Source organism: Lontra canadensis, unplaced genomic scaffold (genome assembly GCF_010015895.1).
Source record: "Lontra canadensis isolate GAN:19392208 unplaced genomic scaffold, GSC_riverotter_1.0 scaffold5, whole genome shotgun sequence".
In the NCBI taxonomy this organism is placed as follows: Eukaryota; Metazoa; Chordata; class Mammalia; order Carnivora; family Mustelidae; genus Lontra; species Lontra canadensis.
The window spans coordinates 31,119,667-31,139,512 of NW_022630999.1; the positions used below are offsets into that span (position 1 = coordinate 31,119,667).

At 37.8% G+C, this 19,846-nt stretch overlaps 1 protein-coding gene across 8 annotated transcripts in view; it reads left to right on the plus strand.

Annotated features, from left to right (window-relative positions):
- Positions 1–19,846, plus strand: part of TENM2 (teneurin transmembrane protein 2) — a 1,216,596-nt gene that overhangs the window by 315,588 nt on the left and 881,162 nt on the right. The window lies entirely within an intron of this gene.

Genomic DNA, 19,846 nt, shown 5'->3' on the forward strand with positions numbered 1-19,846 from the left:
TTGCTTAGACTTATGTCAAAAGAAACTCCTACATCTCAGTCCAAAACACACAAATGCCCAGAGCAGAAAGGATGGAGTCAAGAGATAAAGGCAAGACTTGCTAGATTTTTCTCTCTCATTTTGAATGTGTCTGTGGGCAGCTTTCCACCTATACAACAAATCATCCCTAGGGAGGGCAGTGTCATGATATGAGAAAGGAACAAAAAATGAAATGATGTCTGATTCCCATGGGAAAAATAGGTCTTATGTGAAAATTAATCTCAGTGTGTTACAACGTTTGCTACATAAACCTGAACAAAAGAAAAAAAAATCTTGCATGAGATGTTTTTTCTCTCAGAAGCTATCTTTCATAACCGTCTCTAGTTTTGGGTGACACTGCCAAGGTGATACAAGATAAAGCGTGACATTCTTGGAGGGTTCCGCAGCTGGGCAGCGAGTATCTACGCTGCCAGACAGGACCCTGGCACGAGGACAACACTGTCCTCCTGAAGTCTTGACCTGAGCTTGGACTCTGACACTAATTTATTTTGTCACCTTGACATGTCACTTATCCTCTTAAAGCCTCAGTTTTCTCTTAAAATGAGGCCAAGGAAGGCATGAATGATCTTTAAGACCCATCTCAGATCACTCTATCTCTGCTTCTGTGTGGACTCAGTCCCGGCTCTTCTGTTTACTTGCTAGATCTTTGAAGATGTCCAGTCACATTTAATTTCACATTACTAATACCATAGTTTGTGAAATCTGCTCAGGGAGAACTACAAATGTATTAAATATACAATTCTAAGTGAATGCCATTTGGAGTAAAGAACCTCTAGACTTACCCTGAAGGGAGTGTCCTTTCTTCTCTACCCATTCCCTGTCCTGATTGTCATTTTCATGCCACCAAGATCCTCTATCAGATTATGTCATCCCCATTTTTGACCCAAGTGGGTTATGTTTATAAATACTGAGGGACTGACATAAGCTTTCAGTATTACCTTAGAGTGGCAAATGGCATTGTAAAGACATTGAGCATTTCAGAAAAAAATTATATGGATATTAATTATATATACATGAGGACTCAAAAATCTCTTTAAGTTTTTACTTCTTGCACTCCTGAGGAATTGGATGTTTGTTCTCCTATTATGCTTATCAGTAAATTCTTAATTTTGTTAAAGAAAAAAAAATCCAGGGCAAGTGCTTACATTATCACCATCATCTGCTCGAAGCCTGAATTTCATTAAGTAGATTGTTAATAAAATGAGGAATGATATATCACAACTGCAATGCTGTGTCTCCCAAAGTTAATGAAGAGTTATAATTTTCTAGACGACAAATTAAAAGGCTGTTAAAATGGTTGGTAAGACTGTCAACGGATTTAGCAACATTCCAATTAAAATAGGGCATTAAAGAGAATTAAAATCTTGAATTTGGAGAAATGAGAAAATATGTTTAATATGTGATTTAATATAGTTAGGAGCCCTGGAATCTTTACATAAGATGAGATAGATATCATCTTAAAGATGACATGACACACTTAACAAAAAGTGGAACATCACCATCTAATAAAATTTCCTGGGCTTGGTTGATAATTTGCATGCCTCAAACATTAAAATTATATTTTTAATTGTAGAAATAATATTAGAACAATAATAATACTGTAATACATGAAATTATTTTAATACATAAGTTATTATATGCATAAGACATGTATAATATTAATATATATTAGTGATATAGACATTTATGCAATACCCATTCAAAACAAATCCAGTTTTTATTTTTTCATTTCATTTAGCTCTTGTCTCATCCATCTGGATACATTTTAGCATAGAATAGTTATACTTTTGCATCCTTTTATTCTTCAATTATCCTTCAGACTTATATACCCTTAGTGATTTCCTTTTTTAGTCACCAAATACCCCACATTGGATTAATATATGAAATTTTACGTAACTGTTCCATGCATGGTAACTAATTAGATCACTGCTATTTTTTATTAAAATAAATAAGATACACTAAACAAGTATATACACATTTAGAATAAGTTTCTAGAAATAGGATTAATGGGTGAAAGAGAATGAACACTTTTGTGCCTCTCATCAAGTGGCTTTTATCATTTTACACTACTACCCACAATTTAGCTCCAGTTGTAATTCAAATACAAGCTGGACAGCATTAGATGGCATCCTGATTTTACAATTTTTGCAAAATTAATAGGTAAGATGGTACCATATGGTTGTTAACTTATTTTTAGTCAATCTGCCCCAAGATTTTCACAGGTAATTAGAAAACATGACCATTTTTCTCCATTAATTTGGCTTTCTATGTCCTATTGTTTGACAAGTGGTAATATGTAGGGTGACCTGCATATGATGCCATAATTTTTCGTTAACATATTTTTGAGATATTCACAAAATTGTGATTAAGCTTAGTTCAAATGAAGGTACTCATGGAACGAATAGTTGCTCTGTTGGCAGGGATATTGAACAGACAAATGCAGGGGCGCCTGGGTAGCATAGTCAGTTAAGCATCTGACTCTTGGTTTCGGCTCAGATCTGATCTCATGTTGAGATAGAGCCCCGTATGAAGCCCCGCTTTCGGCTCCATGCTCAGCCTGGAGGCAGCTTGGGTGGACTTCCCTAATTTAAACAGCATGGTCATGGATGGCAGAAAATCTCCTTCCCCTTAGCAGTCCATAATATAACCAGAAAGGATCCTTTCTGTAGGCTCATGATTCTTCTTATCCAGGGAATGGCCCTTGGTATTTTGCCTTTAAAATCAGTTGATTTTATTTTTGTATTTGATTCTCACTCATTTTTTAAGTTTCTTTTTTCTATGAGGCTACATCAGCAGTAAACTGTTTCTGTGGTCATTCTATGCCTCAGCTCTTCTTTTATCCTCCTGTAGTATGGAGAGTGAAAACGCTGGAAGAGACTAGTGAAATATCAACTCATCAACCCTACTATTAATCACAAAGTGAATTCAGCTCTTTCACCATCTACCCTTCTACCAGGAAGTGGATCCCTGAGCGTCTGTCCATTATTCCTTTTGTGTGTTGTGCTGAACGGAAATTCTCCATACCTCCGTTTCTGTGACTCTGTTGTCAAGGGCAATCTCTTAGGCACTGCCTGTCATTGTGATTATTGCCAATATCACTGAATTAAGGTAATCAGGCCACATTCATTGCATGCACTTTGAGCAGAAGCTGAAACCACAGGTAAAATTGAAATGCCCAGTAATGGCCATTTCAGTGTCAGTTTCCTGTTCTTTCCTAAAGTGCATTTGCTTTTGCTTTTCCTTCTTGCCTGCTGAGATCATTGTGTGGGTGTGAGCGTCAGAGGGCTCAGGCTGATAAGTTGCAAAGGGAAAGGGGGAAAAAAGGCCACACAGCTTGAATAAATAAATACATAAAAATATATGGTACTCTAGCATGCCCTACTGCCATGTCTCCATCACTACACAAGAATGTCCTCACATATTAACTTCAGCATCAGAATTCTGAAGGCAGGGAAGCAAAAGTAGCAGCTGTGGGAGCTCCCTAAAGTGGAGCCGGGCATGACATTCTGAATTCTGAAATCGCAAACCCACAGTTCAGTAGGTTGCAGCAACACAGAATGCAGACGGCATGTTCCTTTGGATTGTCAGTGTAGTTCTACAGTATATATAAATGGCTCCAGTTCTCTCCTGTTGGCTCTGTCACTGCCTTTTAACACCAATGTGTCAGGAAAGCCATGTTGCAGTGACAATCATATGTTGGTAATGGGGCTCAGAGGAGACTACCTTGGGAAAGTTTGAAATTAACCATTTCAGGATGGAGGAGTCTTAAGTGTATTACATGTTAGAGAAATTTAAAAAAAAATGCTTTACTGTATACGTTAGGTAACTCTAATAACGTGGATTCACTTAATGTATGTCATGGAATTGAAGAATAGATGAAGTAGTTCATTATTTTCCTTTCTTAAATACGGACGTGTATGTGTGTTTTTCCTACAGCATGAATAAAATGAGATAAGTGCGCATTAAAACCACCTCAGTGATTAAACCATCTTCTTTTCATCTGTATAATAGAGTCAGAGTAAATATAAGGCTATAATTAACTTTAAGGCCTCTGCTGATGTATTGTAAAAGTAGGGCCTAACTACTTTTCCGATGGCAGCTGAGCCAAAAAGACTTCTATTTAGAAATCACGTGTAGAGGCTTCTCCTCTCAAGAAACACTTACCTTCTTTCCCCACACAGCCTCACCAGCCAGCTGAGAGAATTAGCTCCCTGTTTGTGATATCCCATGTTCTCCTGAGTGTCCCCAACTTATCAACTGCTTTGTGACTCAAACCTAAAAAGGGGGACCTGTACATGTGAGACTTATTTAGAAAGTGATTTTTTTTTAATTGTAAATTACATTTTTGAGACTGTCAGCCTAGAGTTGTCTTCCATTAAGTTGAGGAAGAGAGAAGCAACTAGAGAATGAATAAAAAAGTAGTTTCTCTGTAGAATTATTAGCTATGTATTGTAAAGGCGTCTTGTCCATTAAGGCTTTCTTTATGGGAAACTGGAATGTCAGTACACACACTGCAGCTGTCTGGGGTGGGGGACTCATACATACAAGCAAACCATATCCATACAAGTTCAAATATTTAAAGATACTTATTTATCAGTCTGTATACAGTTGGTGAATTTAGAGTGATGACTTTACTTCATTAAGGAACAAAAGGAGATTAAGACCTAGAGTATTTTTGTGGGCCAGGCAGAACTTTGGCTTCACTGTTGTAAAATACTCTGTAGTTAAGTGTATTTACTATGAGATCAGATGTCCTAGATTTGCTTTTTAGCTGTAAGACTATAGGCAAGTTAGTAAATTTCTCTAAGTTTCAGTTTATTTTTGTTTTTTTTTAATAGGGATATTAATAATATAGATCTCCCTTGACTTACCATGGGGTTACGTCCTGATAAACCCATATTAAGTTGAAAATATCACTAAGTTGAAAATGCATTTAATACACTTAAGCTACTGAACACCATAGCCTACCTTCCACTCAGAATATGCTCAGAATATTTTCATTAGCCCACAGGTGGACATGATCATCTCACACAAACCATATCTTTTGATAATGTGTTAACCAACTCATTTTAATTTATTGAACGTGGTAATGAATGTGAAAACCAGAATGGCTGTCTGGGTGCAGAAGGGTTGGAAGTGTATTGGTCATTGACCTCTGTGATCATGTGGCTGACTGGGGGCCACAGCTGTGCCTGCTGCCCAGCCTCATGTGGGAATATTGTATCACTAGCTTGGGAGAAGATCAAAATTCAAAATTTGAAGTATGGTTCCTATTGAATGCTTTCTCACTGTCAAAAAGTAGAAAAATGTTAAGTCAAGCCATTGGAAGTCAGGGAGCATCTGTACTTTATATTGCCTTGTTGTTAGTGTTTAATGAAAAAATACATGGAAAGGCACTTAACTTGCTGCCTGGCATTTAGAAGTCCGCAGACCATGTTAGCAATGATCATTATTGATCATTACATAAATGTAATTATGTTAATTACATTTACCCATACAGCCTAGGAAAGCTACGGAGGGAAAACCAAAAGCAGATTTGACTTTCCCATCTGCATTTTGTAAAGGCCTTACAGAATCTCACTATGAAAACGATTCAGAATTACAGGCAGTTTATGCTAGAAGGAAACGTCAAGTGTTAGTCTAACCCTCCTCATTTCACAGTCAAAAAATAAACATTCAGGTAAGTCCAGGAAGTGACTTTTGCAGTGTCCTGCATCTGTTTGGAGGAAAAGATCCTGTCAGGTGCAAGTTTTCTCCAGTCTGGTGAGATTTGTGCTATTACACACTGTTCTCATAAATACCAACCTAAAAATTAACTGGATTTTTAAATTACTTTAAAATAGCATGACTTCAGTGTCTACCTCACTTTGTATGCAAACCTACCCAAAACCTATTAAATGGCTGAACCAAGGGATCATTTAGTGCCATATAACTAGTTGTAATGAGCAAGGTCACTACCATGGTAAATACTATATGCAACCAGTCTTTAACCATTCATTCTGCAAATAGCTATTAACCCCTGGTGTATGCCGGGCGCTCTGCTAGCAATAATAATAGTTAATATCTGTTGAACACTTGTGATACTTCAGGCCATAAGCTAAGAAGTTAGATTATATAATCTAATTTGATTCAAACAGAAGCCCTATGAATTAAGTACTGCTGTTATTTTCTTTTTATTACATGAAGAAAAATCTAAATCAAATAAGATACAAGTCTTTAGTCTAAATCATGTTTGTCTTTTGGCACATACATGATTCTCACTAAAATATGTGTTGAATGGATAGGCTTATGGTCTATTGGAAATAATATATGTATGAAAAAATGGATGCATTAAAACTGTTCTATGCAGTACAAGAATCAACCCACCAATATATAGTTAGGGCTCAAAAAGGAAATGGGCCTCATTCAGGAAAAAAACCTATTTGAACAAATAGATTCTTAAATATGCAGATGAACCCTGTCTTAAAGCACATCACAGTTCTTGCTGTATCTTTTGGTAGACACAGAACCAGATCATTTAGGGTATAGCCCTATCAGAACAGCTTCTTTTTGGGGTGATTGAAACCTTCATTTTTAAGTATCCCTTTTACTTTTAGAGGGACATCATCCTATAATGACAAAAAGACATCCGGAACACATCTGCAATGCTGATTCCCTGTTCTGCTCTTTCAACTCACTTGCTTGGGATAAATAGCTCCTCTTTTCTCATTATTTAGGGCCCCTGAAACAAAGTCTCTATTTTCAAGTGCAAAGGAACTAAAAAGTTGCTATGTAAGTCAAAGACTTTTATGTTAAAAAATTGATGCTCTTTACTAGAGGTTATATGACAATTCTACCTGTGATCCATATTCTCAAAAAGAAAAAAATACAACCCAGAGTAAAATGCAAACTCATTTATTTGGCCAATGTATCAAAACAGGCAAAGAAAAAATAATAGGGCATTTTGGGGGTATTTGCACCAGCACGAGAAAGGAAATGGATGTCATTCTCAAAGCTTCTCTCTCTCCAGCCTGCTCTTCCCTGTTTTCTATCTGGAGGCTGACAGGCAGGGATCACCCAGAAGTTAAACTGAAGTTAATGTTATGTGGAGTGGGGACTTTTTCTCCCCTTCTGCCGACATGAGCCTTGCAGGATTTATCACAGCTCCCGGGGTGAGAAGATTCTTTGCCAGGAATTTGTCTGCTCTAACTTTCCTTGACTTTGGTTCCTCTGCCAACTGCTAGTTCCTTGTTTCTAGGCCAATGATTAGGTTGTTAGCTAAGGTAGAAGGGAATAAAGGCAGCTAAGGCTGGGATGGCCAAATTATTTTATTATCCAAGCCTTCTTTGTGTTATACTTTCCTCGTATTTCCACTCCAGGTGGCATTTATCAGTTTATTTCCCCTTAAAGTCAGCCTGGACATTGAATCTCTTGCCTTTGCTTTTGTGTCTTCTTGACTCTCTTTGATTTACTTGTCTCTGATGCTCATTCATTCAAGCGCTGAAACACATTTGTGAAAAACAAATAAACACATACACACACCAAAGAGCATCTCTAAACGACCCACCGCGTGTTATATCTCAGCCTCAGCCAGCAGACTCCTGATCTCCTCCTGTTCCTTTTAGCCACCTACACCATGGAGAGATAATGTCAGCATTTTTCTCTTTCTGGGAAACATGAAAACACTTGGGCTCTAGAAACAGATAGATCACATTCAAATTTCACTGCCTTACTCCCTGACTAAGTGACCTCAGTTATGTTATGCAAATTCTCTTTACCTTTTCCTCATTTGCAAAATGAAGATTAAAATTTTCTTCCTCTGTAGTGTTGTGAAGATCAAATACCACGGTTCATATCAAATGGTTAGGCCAGTTTTCAAGAAATTTTAATTCCCTTTTTACTCCCTTTGTTATTCTCCCTATTCCTTGAAGGTGGAAAATAAAGCACTCTTGTCCAAAAGAAAAACAGGATGGGATGAAGGATTAGATGGTTCAAGCTGGAATTTTCCTTTTATGTACTTAACTAGTGGGTCATTCAAGGTACTTCGCAATTTGTTGAGAGAACCATTAAATACCATTAGTAGGTCATCTGTCACTGACTTCAAAACTATAGTCTTTAAAATTCAGCCAAATAGGGAAATCATTTTAATAGCTCCGATCACTTTGATTTGGGCCATAAGGCCATGGTGAGAGATGCACTAAGCATCTCATAAATACCAGGGTATTTCCTTTAGCTAGCATAATTTGCAGAATGGAAATGGTCATGTGTTATCATTATGTAATATGATATCATTTAAAAATGCAAAACTGTAGTGGGGGCATTTTGACCGAGTGGCCCCACAATTTTAAGCACCTTGTTGAACACCCTTCAGTTTGTTCTGGTCTCATCTAAATGACCCTCACATAGAAACGTGCCTTATACTTGGCCTTTTTCTCCTTCAAATCCTGAGAGGAGGATTTACATCAGTACAGTGTATAGAGCTGGACTGAACTTTTGAGACTCTATAGTCTTTTAAAAGTCCTTTAACTATGAGATGTATGATTCTAACCCAATCTTCTGAATGTACAGATAAAGAAAGGAAGATTTGAAACAGTGAATTTACTGGAGACAGCTAAGTGGGGTAAGCAGGATGGGCTGAAAACCGAGCTTTTTTTTTTTTTTTTTTTTTGGTAGGTAAGCGTGTGTGTGTGTGTGCGTGTGCGTGTGTGCACATGTGTACATACGCACATTGTTGCATATATATGTATATAACATGTGTGTCTGTTTGTATGTATATTCTCCTCCCTAGGAAGTGTGCTGAGATGCTGACACCTCTGTATATGTCACCCTTCTGAGTTTTTTGTTTTATTTTGTTTTGTTTTTTCCTAAATGTAATCAGCTTTCTATTTGCTAATAATAAAAATTATTTGTGCTCAATTTTTAAGTCAAATAATTTAGAAGGGTATGACAAAAGCTGGAATTCCCTGAAATTCCAGAGGTAATACCTGTAAATATTTTGATATATGTTATATTGATGTATCTGAAGTTTCATGGAAGTATATATATAAAACTCCTGGAGTGAGACCAGTATTCACTTGGTCTTACTACCAAGATTTACATTTTAATCAAGAGCATGATAGGACGTAAGGCAGTGGTTCTCCAAGTGTGGTCTGGGACCACCACCAGTGACAATACCTCTGAACTTGAGAGAAATGCAAATCATCAGGCCCCGCCGAAGATCAACAGATCAGAAACGATGGAGATGGGGCCCAGTGCTCTGTGTCTTGACAGGCCCGTATGACTATTTTGATACAAGACCAAGTTAGAGAACCTTTGGTATAATGGTCAGAAAGATCTGAGTTTGAATTATTCTTAGCTGTGATCCTATTAGATTGTGACCTTAAGTTAAGTTAGTCAGTCACCCAGCTGTAAGTGCTGGTTTTTTTTCATGGTGAAATGAAGACGATATTTACCTTGAAGTATTGTTGTGGAGAAAGAGATAGATTATGGGAGTACTAAATAGAGTGATGGGCCCGTGGTAGGCTCTCAGTCAGTGTTAGGCCTTTATATGAGGCCATCCTCAGTTGTGAATGATACAGGTGTGTGCGCTCTAGGAGAGGAGCACACTCCAGCTGGTATTTAGCACTGACACACAGCAGTGCAGCCAGACCTGTGGGATTGCTTCCTTTTCCAAATTTGTACTCCTGAGAAACAAATGATTCTTCTTTGCCAATTAAGGCTCCGTTTAAAGAAGGATAGCTATTTTTTTCTAAATATTGTAACCTGTACATTTTGAACTAGTAATCATGGACTTGAGAGTCTCCAAGGAGAAGTGTAATTTGATCATAAAACTCTGAACTGCAGATAAGGGAGTGTACAGGATTTCATACCTCTCTATCTGCCGTATACAGAAACACAGAAATAGAATTAACAGTTATTAGACTGTTTGGTTATTAGACTGTGTTTGGATAGAACCAAAGACAATGTTGTATAAATAAATATGACTGTAAGTTTTAAAATTTTATTTGTAATACCTTAAGATGTTAATCATATAGGTATGACAAGGTAAACTGATCTTAAGAAAGATGATTGAAGTAGGTTATCAGATAAAGGAAACAGGATGAACTTAGTAAGATGCCAAATAACTTCTCTCTAGCTCTCCAGAAGGGTTGAGATGGACTGAATTTGACCTAATTTGACTTAAAATGTCAAATTTCAAAAACTGCTCCTCTCAACCATTATTCAAGCGCACGCCTGGCTCTAGCAGCCCCTGCTGGCCATTAGGTATAGTGATGTTTAGTAACTGTAGAGGTTTCCCTCCCATTTCTGCTCTATGTATTTTAATCACCTTAAATTGAGAATGAATTGCTATTAGAAACTTTCAACAAACTCAGAAAGATTTTAAAAATAAATCAATAAAATGAAATAACGCAATGACAATGTTTAAGTAGGAATATTATGGCAGATAAATTCTTGGAGGTTTACTGCTAATGGCCACTTGACATTTTTAAATAGAGCATTTCAGTAAATCACTGGAAATTAGCTGACAAGAATTTATATTCATCTATTTAAATGATACTTATAAATAAGTAAACATGGTTTAAATATAGTTTGAGTGATGTTGGAATTTACAGCAGCAAATGTCCTACTGCAGGTTTTTTGTTTTTATTTTTAAGATTTTATTATGTGAGAGAGGAAGAGTGAGAACATGAGAGGGGAGAAGGTCAGAGGGAGAAGCAGACTCCCTGCAGAGCTGGAAGCCCAATGTGGGACTCATTCCTGGTATTCCAGGATCATGACCTGAGCTGAAGGCAGTTGCTTAACCAACTGAGCCACCCAGGCGCCCCCCACACCTACTGCAGGTTTTTGTTCTAATTTCAGATCGATTTAATAAGCATCAATTGTAAATTTCCTTTGATCCAGGAAATGTACTAGTTCCTAGGGATCCATAGAGAAGAAAAGCCCAATTCTGCAAATCTAGTGATTAAGTGCCCATATTAGAGTCCATCACCCTTTATTACCCCAGAAAACCTCCTTTCTTCTTTGAATAACATCCCACACAAGGGAACTTACATGACTTGCAGGTTAGAGCTGAGACTTGTTCTACTCTTCTGTTCTAATTCTATCCTGTGGATTTTTGCTTACACACAAGAGTTGTACATTGGCCAACTAATTATAATACTACTAGTAGAGTGTTTTAATTGTGTCTGCATTAATTCATTCATTCCAAAAGTATTTGTTATGCCCATTCAACTATGTGCCAGACATTGTTCTAGGCACAGAAGATCTTAAGTGAACAAAGCAAGATTTGTGCTGCATTGAACTTATATGCTATGGTGGGAACATCAACCATGGATTTATAAATAAATAAATAAGATAATTTCAGTTAGTGTTGCTAAGAGGAAAAAAAAAGAAATAGAAATCTTCTAGAGCACTTTGGGAAGGACTAAGGAAAGGACTCTTTACACAGAGCTTTCTGCAAAGACCTCTCTAAAATGGTGACATTTGAACTGGAACCTGGAGGAGGAGGAACAGAAGCCTGTGTGGTGGAGATTGGGCTGAAGAGCATTCTGGGTAGAGGAATGGTCCATGTACCAACCTGAGGAAGGAAGGTATTCAGTTCGGAATTAGAGAAAGGCCAATGTGACTGGACCTTCATGAATGAGGGAGGAAAATTGTGCCACAAAATGAATTTGATGAAGAAAGCAGGACATATTCTGTAGGTTTCTGGAGGTTCTGTAATTCTAATGGGAAGCCCTTAGATTTGAAGCATGGAAAGTGCATCTACTTTGTTGTTATAATTCTGGAACTGATCAAGAATCTTAGTAATTTTATATATATCCTCTTAAAATAGAATAAAGTCAAGTCTCCCAAGACACATTCAGTTGAGATACTGGGAAACCTTAAAGTTCTACCCAGTCATCATTTCAATTCAAGAAGTGTTTATATTTATGAAACTACTAAGCTAGGCTTTTTGAAAGATATAGTTGAGATAAAGTAACAGTTTCTGTCTCTGATTAAGTGCATGCTATTGAAGAAAGAGCTATTGATAATTGCCTATGATATGAAATTTTAATGAAATAATTTCTGCTGTAGAATTCTACGGGAGAAGACAAATTCTGAATATCATTTTTCACACATTCTACAAATATTTTTTGATTACCTGTCACATATCAGAAAAAAATTCATTAGTGAAGAAAACATACAGCTCTTACACTTAAGGAGTTTGGGGTCCAGTTGGGACTGTATGAAATATAGTCACAAAGTAGAATAAATGCAATGAGAAAAGAACAGTACTTAAGATAGGATCTGGTACATAGGCACTTCATAAATACTAGTTAAATCAATGAATGAATGGTGTATAATAAAAGAATAGAGAGTGACAGACTTTAGATAGCATGTTCAGAAAAAAGCCTCCCTGAGGAACCATCTGAAATGAGAAGGAAGTGAAAGCATTATCATTTCAAAAGACTGGGGGAAGAGTAGCCTCTGTGTAGGGGGACAACTGTGTGACGGTCTAAAGATGAGGAACAATTCATGAATATGTCATAATGTTAGAGAGATGATACTAGAAAGGGAGAACTTGATGAAACAGAGCAAGGTATTTCAGGCTATAAAGAGTTAAGTGATATTCTAAATCAATAGGTTAGCCTTTGCAGGACCTCATACATTTAACTGATCATCCTAATTTCTGCAAAATGAGTTGATTAAGTGGGGACAAGAGCTAATGATGGAAAACAATTTATGATGATACTGTTTTAAATTAGATAAAAAATGATGGTGGTTTAGTCTAAGCTAGTAAGAGTGTAGATGGATAAAAATGGATGTATCCCAGGTTTTTACAGATACAGCCATTGGATGTAGTGGGATGTTATATTTTCCTTCTTCCAATATTCAAGCTAAAAACTTGGAGTTATCCTCATCTCAGCATCAAATGTAATCCTGTCTAAAAAAAAAAAAAAAAAAATCAGGAGCAGCTGGGTGGCTCTGTCGATTAAGCATCTGCCTTCGGCTCGAGTCATGATGCCAGGGTCCTGAGATTGAACCCCGCTTCGGGCTCCCTGCTCAGTGGGGAGCCTGCTTCTCCCTCTCCCTCTGCCTGCCTCTCTGCCTACTTGTGCTCTCTCTCTCTCTATCAAATAAATAAGTAAAATCTTTTTTTTTTAAAGATTTTATTTATTTATTTGACAGACAGAGATCACAAGTAGGCAGAGAGGCAGGCAGAGAGAGAGGAAGGGAAGCAGGCTCCCTGCTGAGCAGAGAGCCCGATGCGGGACTCGATCCCAGGACCCTGAGATCATGACCTGAACCGAAGGCAGCAGCTTAACCCACTGAGCCACCCAGGCACCCCAAGTAAAATCTTTTTTTTTTAAAAATCAGTCTCATTCCCCTGTTAAAAGCCTTCCAGTAGTCCTCCATATCATTCAATAAAATATGTAAAATCCTCAGTATTATTTACAAGCTCTTAGATGTTCTTCCCGCATGTGAGTCCCTGAATCAATTTCCTACTAATGTGCTCCCCTCTCAGTCTTTGCCAGCCACACTGGTCTCCAGGATTTCAAAACACAGCAGTGCTTCCACCTCCTGCTATTCATTTGCCTTTGCTCTCCCTTCAAGATGCAATTCCATAGGTAAACACCTAAAGCAGTCTTTCGCCTTCTCTGGCTCTTGACCCAGATATCACCTTTGCACTGAGATCTTCCTTGGTTGTCTACCTACATGTTCAAACTCTTCTTTCCATTATACTATATCTTTTCTCTCTGCTTTATTTTTCTTCTTAGTATTTCTCAGTATCTAACAAGGTATATATTTTACTTATTTTTTTAGGTTTTTTGTTTTTTGGTTTTTTTTTTTTTTTTTGCTTGTTTCTCCACTAAAAGAGAAATTCATTGAGAACTGTGTCTCTTCTTTTTGTTGTGTGTGGTTTTTTTTTTTTCATCACCATATCCCTGTTGTCTCTAATAATGATCAGCGCCTATTGGTTGAGTGAATAAACAAATGACAGTTGTTGCAGAAAGACTTATTGCTAGTCAGGATAAATTTTATCACAGCTAAAGTTTAGTGACCACTTGAAATATCAGGAATATGAGTTTATTGACTTTGTGCAATAACAGCCCCTCTCAGCATAAGGGTATGGATAAGCAGATTTGGGACTCCTTGAAAGAATCTTAAATGGCTTGTCAAAAGGCTTGGACATGGTCCTGTAGATATTTGGGGTCTAAGAGAAGGGAGGTGGCACATTCTGTCCTGTGTTTTATGTTAATATTTTGAGGAATGGTGGGAAGGAAGAGGTAGGAGTGGGTAGACTTTGGAATTGGGAAAAATCTATCAGGATATTACTGAACTAATCAAGCTATGTGATATATGCCAAATGTGAAAACTTCAGTTTTCAAAATGGAAATGGGAAGAAGAAAAAGCAGTCTGGAGGATGGAAATTCTTACTGAGAGTAGTGATCACTGTTGGTTTTAATGAGCTTCTTCCTTGCTGAGACAATTTGTTTCATTTTTCCTACCCCTATTTCTCACAAAGCATTTGAGTCAGTTAGTTATTTGGAATATGAAAATCTACCTTATTCCTGTGATACCACTTATCATAGAAAACAAAACATGTTATTTTCCTGGCTAAAACACTTGGAATTTTCCTAAGTTGTTTCATAATGACAAAGTCACTGAATTTTTTTTTTTTTTAGGATTTTATTTATTTACTTATTTGAGAGAGAGTGAGAGCAAGAGAGATCACAGAGGGAGAGGAAGAAGCAGGCTCCCCGCTGAGCAGGGAGCCCAATATGGGGGCCTGATCCCAGGATCCTGAGATCATCACCTGAGCAGAAGGCAGATGCTTAAAAGACTGAGCCACCAAGCACCCCAAAGTCACTGGATTTTTAGGATATCTCAGTCCTCACTCTATTTCTATCATTAACCAGAGGTGTGATCTTGAGCATGTCACGTCTCTAAACATTGTTACCTGATGGTATAAAAGAACATCATGGAAAGAGAACACCAGAGAGTTATCTTCAAGATCTGCCCCAAAAAATTGGGGCGTTGCAATTGCAGTCCAAAGTGTTGGGGCATTTGCTTTCATGGCCTCGGCGGTTCATTTGTCTTTGTTGAGGCTCTATTTTCCCCCTCACTTTAGCTATGGTTTCCTTATGGTATTTTAAATTAATTATCAATACCTTTTATGCTTTTTTATGTTGTTGTTCTACATTTGTATAGATAGCTCTTGCTATTCTTCGTCAAAATTGCTTCCTTTGCCTCTAGCGCGTCTAAACTGCACTTGAATCACCGTGAGGGCTTCCTTTGCTGGTAGCTGCACCCACCTCAACAGAAACAGGCTTTGTTCCCCAGAGAACAGCTTTGTGGCAAGATTGTCCAACAAGATCCAAGACAAAATAATAGCTGACTTCTATGGTTTAATTTTTTTCATGCTCCTAAGTGTGAGAACAAGGGGTCAGCAGCAGTTCATGATTCTACTACCCACCGTAATTCCTGTTTCTTCATCATTCCTGCAACTTTAAGGTCCACAGCATCTTTCTGGCACTTTAAATTTGGCATTCATATGTTTTTACCTATGTCTCCACTTAATTTTGAGGGCAGGGATTAGATTGCATTCTTCTTCATATCTTCTCCAATGTGTACACCCAAGCTTTGCTCACAGTAAACATTTAAATCATACTCTGCATTTATTGTATATTGAAGGATATTATGAAAAAAATAGCATAAAGATATAAGACCAATAAGACCACTCCCTGCTGTAGGAGTGATGACATGGGAGGTCTGCACCTCCACAGCCACACCTGAGAAAGATTCCGTTTCAATACAGAAAGTTCTGTCCTCACCAGATAACCAAAATTTTTCTTTTTCTTTGTTGGGAGAAAAAGAGAGTGTATTTTTTTTTTTTTTTTTGCGTAAAAGAGAAGGAGAACCTCTTCCCTTTGAAAGATGTGTTTTTAAAGCGTCTCTGAAAACAGTGGATGTAAATGTAACCAGCAAGGGAACCGTGGTTGAAATAAATGTGGTAAAAGTGAGACCCTTTAAATTGGGCACCACTGAGTCAAGCTGCATATAATTATCATAGAAGACAATACCCAAGCAGAGAATGTTCTTAATGACTTGTTGGAACTCAAGTGGTGTGGAAAACAACATGGAGTGCATTTACTCCTCCTTTTATGTAGCCTATCACAATGTAAAATTGAGGGGGCACCTGGCATTAAATACTGTATTTACAGAAATGCAGTAAAAAAAAAAAAATCAAGATAGCATTTAGTGTATTGTTCTTATACAAAAGAGAAAGAAGGAAAAAAATTGCCTTTATCGACCAACATATTCCAATTATGATGTTTTATTTAAATAATCACAAATGGGCAATTTGTTCAAACTTATTTCTGTATTCCCAGCATGAAATAATTCCCTATCCACTCAAGTTTTTCTATGAATCTAAGATGGGATAAGTAGAACCATAATTACAGGAAAAAATTGGGGCGTTGCAATTGCAGTCCAAAGTGTTGGGGCATTTGCTTTCATGGCCTCGGCGGTTCATTTGTCTTTGTTGAGGCTCTATTTTCCCCCTCACTTTAGCTATGGTTTCCTTATGGTATTTTAAATTAATTATCAATACCTTTTATGCTTTTTTATGTTGTTGTTCTACATTTGTATAGATAGCTCTTGCTATTCTTCGTCAAAATTGCTTCCTTTGCCTCTAGCGCGTCTAAACTGCACTTGAATCACGGTGAGGGCTTCCTTTGCTGGTAGCTGCACCCGCCTCAACAGAAACAGGCTTTGTTCCCCAGAGAACAGCTTTGTGGCAAGGGAACCAGAGGCCTCTGTATCGCTGGGGAGGGGGTCAAGAGATGAGAATTCATTTTATCTGGCACTGGATGCTTGGCTTTTCCCCAGTTTTGTCCCCAGGAGTAGCTTGCGTTCATTCCATAGGATGCTTCGTGTGACCTGTCACCTTCAAGAATATCCTGTGCAGTGTGTTATTTGCCTGTGCTGGGTTGAGTTCATAAATACGAATCGCAAAAGAACTCGTTAGCTCAGCAGTGAAAACAGAAGCACTGAACATCTTACGAATGATCTTTCAGGGTTGTTGATTCAGTTGGTTATCTTATATATTTCATGTCCTACATATTGCAGTCAAATAATAATATTCTATAGAGACGCACTTATCAAGGAAGCCAGGAATAGAAGGTCCCGCATATAGGCGTTATGGCTGAGTCCCAGACTGAGGAAGCAACTCATCTTCTGAATGACGTGCAAACACAAGTGTAAAACCGAATAAGGAGTTTGTTTCAAAGGTAGTGTGAGGCTGAGGAAGAAATGGCTGTGAATTTAAACTCCAGAAACAATTGTGCATGCAGTGGAAACTCCAAAAGAAGCAATAGATCATTAACAAAGATAAAATAAACCTTGTGTCAGTGATAGAGGCAGTAAATAAAATGGATGAAGAGAGGAAACATAATTGGAGAAAGCCTTTCCTGGGGAACAGGAAAACTCAGCTGGATTCCTACTGGATTCTTTTTTTTTTCTTTTTAAACATATAATGTATTATGTGCCCCAGGGGTAGAGGTCTGTGAATCATCAGGCTTACACATTTCACAACACTCATCACAGCACATACCCTCCCCAATGTCCATAACCCAGCCACCCTATCCCTACCCCCCTTCCCCTGGCAACCCTCAGTTTTTTTTCTGAGATTAAGAGTCTCTTATGGTTTGTCTCCCTCCCAATCCCATCTTGTTTCATTTTTTCCTCCTCCCTATCCCCCATGATCCCCTGCCCTGCCTCTCAAATTCCTCATATCAGAGAGATCATATAATAATTTTCTTTCTCTGATTGACTTATTTTGCTTAGCATAATACCTTCTAGTTCCATGAACGTCGGTGCAAATGGCAAGATTTCGTTTCTCTTGGAATCCATCAAAATCCTTGAGGAGAACACAGGCAGCAACCTCCTAATGGATTCTTGAGGCAAATCCAAGAAAATGGGAGAGAGAACATTTTAGTGGCTTCAGGGCTCTGGTTTCCTCAATTTTGAGCAGTGGAACCCCCAGAACTACTCACTTATCTTCTTAGGCTTAACTTCCCTGTGTGTAAAGAGGGAATAATGGTACATCACCTCATAAGCTTGTTTAATGAGGTAACCTTTACATAAATGTATTAAAGAAACACCTGGTGTATATTAAGTGGTGGCTGTTGTTGTTATTATTATTATCACCACTTTTTTTGTGTGTCTTTGGGCTAGCAAATATAGGGCACAGTCTTTTAGGGCTGCATGGCAGTGCTGGAAGTAGGTGGAGTGCTTCCAGGGGGGTTAGAGAGAGATGAGAGAGAGATGAGAGTCTGTTGCTTTCTAGTTTGTGGTTGTGTGGAAATGTTTAATATTCTTGCCCCCAAGGTCAAGGATAGATCCACCTGTATAGTGGGGAAGATAATGTCCTTAAAAGTAAGAATCTAAAGAAAGGCTGGAATAACCTTGGTCTCTTCAAAAAATCAAGGACCTTTAGAAAATCTTTGTGAAGGTACAGCTTCTAGACTTAATAATCCAGTGGTTTCTATAGCTTCACTCTATAAGGTAGCAATGTTGGAGAAAATAGTTTCAATGGAGTTATAATAAAGTCATTAAGTCAGTGGTACAGTCTGCCTTATCTGTAGCTAATGAGTTGATGTATATACATATTTTATAACAAAATATATAGCATTTAAAAACATTTGAATTAGAGCCCTGTTAATAATTACAGCTTATATTTATTGAGTACATACTATGTGCCTACTATGTTAAGTGCTTTTATGAATTGTTTTATGCATTACTTCACTAAAACCTATAATATAGTGTACTTTAATTATCACCATTTGGCAATAAGAAACCTAGGCTGAAGATAGGGTAGGTAGCTTGCGAAAGTTCATACAGTTAGAAAAGAGTGGAGTTGACTATGGAAAACATTATGGAGATTCCTCAGAATTAAAAACAGAATTACCATATTGTCCGGTAATTCCACTAGTGGGTATTTACTCAAAGAATATGAAAACACTAATTCAAAAAGATATACAGACCTTTATGTTTATTGCAGCATTATTTTCAATAGCCAAAATATGGAAGCAAGTGTCCACTACAGGTGAATGAATTAAGAAGATGTAGTGTGGGGGCGCCTGGGTGGCTCAGTGGGTTAAGCCTCTGCCTTCGGCTCGGGTCAGGATCCCAGGGTCCTGGGATCGAGCCCTGCATCGGGCTCTCTGCTCAGCAGGGAGCCTGCTTCCACCTCTCTCTCTATCTGCCTGTCTCTCTGCCTGCTTGTGATCTCTGCCTGTCAAATGAATAAATAAATCTTAAAAAAAAAAAAAGATGTAGTGTGTGTGTGTGTGTGTGTGTGTGTGTATACACACAATGGAGTATTACTCAGCAATAAAAAAGAATGAAATCTTGCCATTTGCAACAACATGGATGGATCTACAGGGTATAATGGTAATTGAAATAAGTCAGAGAAAGACAGATACCATATGATTTCACTCATATGACAGATTTAAGAACCAAAGTGAATGAACAAATTAAAAAAATAAAAAGACAGACTCTTAACAATAAAGAACAAACTGGTGGTTACCAGAGGGAGGTAGGTGGTGGGGGAGGGGAGGTAGGGAATTGGTGAAACAGGTGAAGGGGTAATGTATGGAGTCGTTCTATTGAATATCTGAAACTAATATTACAGTGTATGTTAACTATACTGAAATTAAACAAATAAACAAAGGAATGGAATTACATTCTAGCCCAAGAGTTCTAGTTCTGGCCCCATGATCTTAACCAAACTTAAAACAACAACTGACCCTAAGCAGATCAGTGGTCACCATCTAGATTC